At 49.0% G+C, this 6,573-nt stretch overlaps 1 pseudogene; it reads right to left on the bottom strand.

The window, feature by feature from the left end:
- Positions 1-3,803: 3,803 nt before the first annotated feature.
- LOC126413515 (5S ribosomal RNA) lies at positions 3,804-3,921 on the bottom strand (annotated as a pseudogene).
- Between the last annotated feature and the right edge of the window lie 2,652 nt (positions 3,922-6,573).

The following is a 6,573-nucleotide window of genomic DNA, read 5'->3' as shown; positions in this document are numbered from 1 at the left end:
GTGATTATTTAAATTTAAACCTACTCATTTTGTACAGAATTAGTTGTGGTCTGCAACTGTTATAAAAAGCATTTCCTCTCGTTCAATGTTTCTTTTCCAATACAGTCTTACACGCCAAGTTTCAGCAACATGCTGCCATCATTAGGTGCTTCAGTGTTACTTATGCGTCAAACAACGTGGGCAAACGCCTTCGAAACATAGCCACACTAGCACGCCCAGAAGAAATCTTATTACTTCAGATGAGTCTATAGTTACACTACTGCCCATTAAAATCGCTACACCAAGAAGAAATGCAGATGATAAACGGGTATTTATTGGACGAATATATTATATTTGAACTGACATGTGATTACATTTTCACGCAATTTGGGTCCATAGATCCTGAGAAGTCAGTACCCAGAACAACCACCTCTGGCCGTAATAACGGCCTTGATACGCCTGGACGTTGAGTCAAACAGAGCTTGGATGGCGTGTACAGGTACAGCTGCCCATGCAGCTTCAACACGATACCACAGTTCATCAAGAGTAGTGACTGGCGTATTGTGACGAGCCAGTTGCTCGGCCACCATTGACCAGACGTTTTCAATTGGTGAGAGATCTGGAGAATGTGCTGTCCAGGCCAGCAGTCGAATATTTTCTGTATCCAGAAAGGCCCGTACAGGACCTGCAACATGCTGGTCGTCCATTATCCTGCTAAAATGTAGGGTTTCGCAGGGATCGAATGAAGGGTATAGCCACGGGTCGTAACACACCTGAAATGTAAGATCCACTGTTCAAAGTGTGGTGTCACCGCCAGACACCACACTTGCTAGGTGGTAGCCTTTAAATCGGCCGCGGTCCGTTAGTATACGTCGGACCCGCGTGTCGCCACTATCAGTGATTGCAGACCGAGCGCCGCCATGCGGCAGGTCTAGAGACTTCCAAGCACTCGCCCCAGTTGTACAGCCGACTTTGCTAGCGATGGTTCACTGACAAAATACGCTCTCATTTGCCGAGACGATAGTTAGCATAGCCTTCAGCTACGTCATTTGCTACGACCTAGCAAGGCGCCATTACCAGTTACTATTGATGTTGTAAAACATGTACCGTCAAGAGCGATGTTCACCAATTATGGATTAAAGTTAAGTATTCCAGCAGCTACGTACGGTTTTTGTTAGTCTCATTTCCTTGACCTGTTCCAGACCTCACGCCAGCCTGCGTGAGCTAAAACGCGTGCCTTTCGGCTTCCTCTCATAGTGGGTTGGCTGTCTTGCCAATCCACAACACAAAGTGCCGTCAATGCGAACAAGAGGTGACTGAGACGTGTAACCAATGGAAATGTCGTGTGGCTAGGGCCTCCCGTCGGGTAGACCGTTCGCCTGGTGCAGGTCTTTCGATTTGACGCCACTTCGGCGACCTGCGCGTCGATGGGGATGAAATGATGATGATTAGGACAACACAACGCCCAGTCCCTGAGCAGAGAAAATCTCCGACCCAGCCGGGAATCGAACCCGGGCCCTTAGGATTCACAGTCTGTCACGTTGACCACTCAGCTACCGGGGCGGACATCACACCGGGTGATACGCCAGTATGGCGATGACGAATACACGCTTCCAATGTGCGTTCACCGGGATGTCGCCAAACACGGATGCGACCATCATGATGCTGTAAACAGAACCTGGATTCATCTGAAAAAATGACGATTTGCCATCGTGCACCCAGGTTCGTCGTCGAGTACACCATGGCAGGCGCTCCTGTCTGTGATGCAGCGTCAAGGGTAACCGCAGCTATGGTCTCCGAGCCGATAGTCCATGCTGTTGCCAACGTCGTCGAACTGTTCGTGCAGATGGTTGTTGTCTTGCAAACGTCCCCATCTCTTGACTCAGGGCTCGAGACGTGGCTGCACGATCCGTTACAGCCATGCGGATAAGATGCCTGTCATCTCGACTGCTAGTGATACGAGGCCGTTGGGATCAAGCACGGCGTTCCGAATTACCGTCCTGAACCCACCGATTCCATATTCTGCTAACAGTCATTGGATCTCGACCAACGAGAGCAGCAATTTCGTGATACGATAAACCGCAATCGCCATAGGCTACAATCCGACCTTTATCAAAGTCGGAAACGTGATGGTACGCATTTCTCCTCCTTACACAGGGCATCACAACAACGTTTCACCAGGCAACGCCGGTCAGCTGCTGTTTGTGTATGAGAAATCGGTTGGAAACTTTCCTCATGTCAGCAAAAAAAAAAAAAAAATAAATAAATAAATAAATGGTTCAAATAGCTCTGAGCACTATGGGACTCAACTGCTGAGGTCATAAATCCCCTAGAACTTATAACTACTTAAACCTAACTAACCTAAGGACAACACACACATCCATGCCCGAGGGAGGATTCGAACCTGCGACCGTAGCGGTCGCGCGGTTCCAGACTGTAGCGCCAGAACCGCTCGGCCACCAGCGGCCGGCTCTCATATCAGCACGTTGTAGGTGTCGCCACCGGCGCCGACCTTGTGTTAATGCTCTGAAAAGCTAATCATTTGCACATCACAGCAGCTTCTTCCTGTCGGTTAAATTCGGCGTCTGTAGCACGTCATCTTCGTGGTGTAGCAACTTTAATGGCCAGTAGTATATGTAATTACTGTCAGGGTTCGGAACAATTTATCATAATGGAAATGTCACGAGGGCGATAGCTGGCTTTTCTGAAGTGAATTACAGAGCTCACTGAGTGAGTAAGATGGCAAGAGGAGGGTTAGGCAGTGTATAAGTGCGGAGGAAGGACTTTGGTCTCAACAGCGGTGGGGATGAGAGGGTTTGGGAGTGAGTAGGAAGATACAGCAACTGTTGTTGTTAACGGCGGCAGAATCGATAGGTGGGAGCGGGTTGTGGGAGAGAGAAGGCGAGCGCCCAGCAGCGGGCAGGGAGCTGGGAGGTGGGAGGCGGGAGGAGGCGGCTGTGCGGCCTGCTTCCGCTCGGCCCGCCGTGTCGTTCGGATTCGCCGGCGGTGGCGGCGGCGGCGGCGGCGGCGGCGGCGGCGGCGGCGCGGAGACCGCGGCGTAATATCCGCGCGGCGCGCTATCTCGTTCGCCTAATTGCTCTCGCGGCGGCGCGCCTGCATGCAAACTTTGTGTTTTAATATAGCGGCGAGCGGGCGCGGCTAGCGGGCAATTTATGGCCAGACTTTACGCCGGAGCGGTGGGCCGCCTGCGGATATTAAACGTGACTTGTGTTCGTTGTACCTCAGCGGCGGGGGCGGTGGTGGGGGTGGGGGCGGATGCAGGCAGGAAGCCAGAGAGGCGGCGGCGGGGACTGGGGGCGGCAGGCGAGGCGCGCTCTGCCAGAACCTGCCCCGTGGGCGGCCGGAGCGACTGCTCCGGCGACGGTGGCTGCGCTGTCTCTATTCGTTACACTGGTTGTTACAAGGGAAGTGCCGAATATTTTGAGAGGCAGGAATAAAAAGCCCAATAACGACGCTCCGGGAACACGCATTTTCTGACATTCGAAAACTTGTCCATGGGGCTGGATGACCTTTGCTCGTTTATAAACTGGTGTCCAAAATTAAAGTAACAAACTGCTGTTTCCCCGTCCTGTGCCTGATTAACGATATAAAAAAACTGCTCCCGAATAGGCCATGAAGGCGCAAAGGTACCGACCGGCCGCCGTGTCATCCTCAGGCCACAGGCGTCACTGGATGCGGATATGGAGAGACATATTGACAGCACACCGCTCTCCTGGCCGTATGTCAGTTTCCGAGACCGGAGCCGCTATTTCTCAATCAAGTAGCTCCACAGTTTGCCTCACAAGGGCTGAGTGCAGCCCGCTTGCCAACAGCGCTCGGCAGACCGGATGGTCATCCATCCAAGTGCTAGCCCAGCCCAACAGCGCTTAACTTCGGTGATCTGACGGGAACCGGTGTTACCACTGCGGCAAGGCCGTTGGCTGATTAACGATATAATCATACAAACTGTCTACGGATCTCCATACGATCCTGTTCTGCATGGAAGATGGCATCTCGGTCAACGAACAACCACGCCAGCGATGACTCGGGACACCTATCAAACGGGGTCGTGTTTCAAGTGCAATTCTACATCCACAGTCGCTGTGTACACAGTAACAGGTGGTGCAGTAAGGCAGAGAATAGACGTCTACCAGGCTCTGGGGTGGAGGGCTTTAGGAAGAATGGAAGGAGGACTGCCGCAAACTGATGTGGCGCAATGGCTTAATATGAATCACTCTCTTGTATCAGGGATGTGCGACAGTTTATAGATACCGAAACTGTTCCCTGAAGACCAGGGTAGGGCCGATTATATGTGATAGCAGAGAGAGAGAGAGAGAGAGAGAGGACCGTTATTTGGCTGTAATGGTGTGATAGTACCGGCTTAGTGCTGCAGGGCAACTGGCATCTCACCTCGCAGCATCCACTGGACTTGTCGTATCGAGGCAAACGGTGTACAGAAGGCTTCGGAAGAGTGGCCTTTCCTGTCGGAGACATGCCGTATGTGCACGTCTGACGGTTCTTCACAGAAGGGAACGTCTAGACTGGAGTAATCGACATGACACCTCGACAGTCGAACAATGGGCCAATGTACTTTCTACGGATGAGTACGGATTTGGTCTGGAGTGTGATTCTCGACGGGTTCGCATCTGGAGAGGACAAGGGTCCCAAAAATTATTTAAAGAGACCAGTAACGAGGAGGATTCCAAATGGTGTGGGCAGGAGTTATGTTGAAAACTAGATCACCTCTTCATGAAACTCTACGGGTAAATCGAGTAGTTTAACTGCTGTCAAGTGTCGTGATGAAATCTTGGGACCTGATGTGCATTTGTTGCGAGGCAGTGTTGGCCCAGACTTCGCACTGATGGACAATAATGATCGACCTCATAGAGCATGGATGGTTGACGTTTTCTTGGAAACGCAAGATATTCCTTGCATGTCGTGGCCTGCTCGCTCTCCCGATTTGAATCCTATAGAGCATGTCTGGGATGCACTAGGGAGACGGGTTCCATCACGTCAGCATCCACCGACCACTCTCCAAGACTTGCGAGCAGCTCTCCAAGAAGAATGGGCGTTATTGCCTCAACATGAGATTGATGACGTCATTCACAGCATGCCCTGTCGTTGACATGCCTGTGTTGTTGCCAGGGGTGGTCACACTCCTTACTGAGCAAATTAACCAGTTGTCGAAATGTGTGTGCAAATTTCTTAAGTAGGAAAAAAATGAAGATTTTTGTCTACCGTTATGCATGTTGTAGTTGCTTACGCTCTGCACTCTTTACATTGTTTCTACTTTACTATCGCCTGTTTATATCGTTTTGTGGCATAATAAACGCAGCCTTACAACGTTTCTGATTCTTGCTTTAATTTTGGAGACCAATGTATCAACACAGCCGTTCATCAGCGCTACGTGAACAGGGCAGACCCGTACTCCGCAATTCAGAAAAGGAAGATGAAGGCCCCACTAATCTGCAGCTTTCCTTTCAGGTAGATGAACGTGTTTTCAGCAAAACAACTTCACCCAGTGTAACGTTTCTGGGTTTTGTAGCCATGATATGCTACCCTAACCTTCACTTCATACATTGGTTGGGACTCCATTAGCCGATGTGTGACTTAAGAAGTAGAGTGAGGTGCAGACAACAGGTGGTATGATGGGTACCAATTCTGCGAGAAATTGCACTAGTTTAGTAGTCGGATAATGTGGTTCACTGCCACAACTGGAGCCAATGCGCCAAATCTCTAACTTAAATGTATTAATGTTTTGTAAAGTATGACTCAGATTTAACTATCATTCTAACTACTTTTTCACACTTCAAGAAGAATATAATAATTCCAATCCCAAAGAAAACAGGTGTTGACAGATGTGAAAATTACCGAACTATCAGTTTAATAAGTCACAGCTGCAAAATACTAACACGAATTCTTTAGAGACGAATGGAAAAACTGGTAGAAGCCGATCTCGGGGAAGATCAGTTTGGACTCCGTAGAAATATTGGAACACGTGAGTCAGTACTGATCCTACGACTTATCTTACAAGAAAGATTAAGGAAAGGCAAACCTTCGCTTCTAGCATTTGTAGACTTAGAGAAAGCTTTTGACAATGTTGTCTGGAATACTCTCTTTCAAATTCTAAAGGTGGCAGGGGTAAATTACAGGCAGCGAAAGGCTATTTACAATTTGTACAGAAACCAGATGGCAGTTATAAGAGTCGAGGGGCATGAAAGGGAAGCAGTGGTTGGGAAGGGAGTGAGACAGGGTTGTAGCCTCTCCCCGATGTTATTCAATCTCTATATTGAGCAAGCAGTAAAGGAAACAAAGGAGAAATTTGGAGTAGGTATTAAAATCCAGGGAGAACAAATAAAAACTTTGATGTTCGCCGATGACGTTGTAATTCTGTCAGAGACAGCTAAGCACTTGGAAGAGCAGTTGAATGGAATGGACGGTGCCTTGAAAGGAGGATATAAGATGAACATCAATAAAAGCAAAACAAGGATAATGGAATGTAGTCGAATTAAGTCTGGTGATGCTGTGGGAATTAGATTAGGAAATGAGACACTTAAAGTAGTAAATTAATTTTGCTATTTGGGGAGCAAAGTT

Source organism: Schistocerca serialis, chromosome 7, assembly GCF_023864345.2.
Source record: "Schistocerca serialis cubense isolate TAMUIC-IGC-003099 chromosome 7, iqSchSeri2.2, whole genome shotgun sequence".
NCBI lineage: Eukaryota > Metazoa > Arthropoda > Insecta > Orthoptera > Acrididae > Schistocerca > Schistocerca serialis.
The sequence above is the reverse complement of the archived record's forward strand: the minus strand, read 5'-3'. Positions and strand labels throughout refer to the sequence as shown.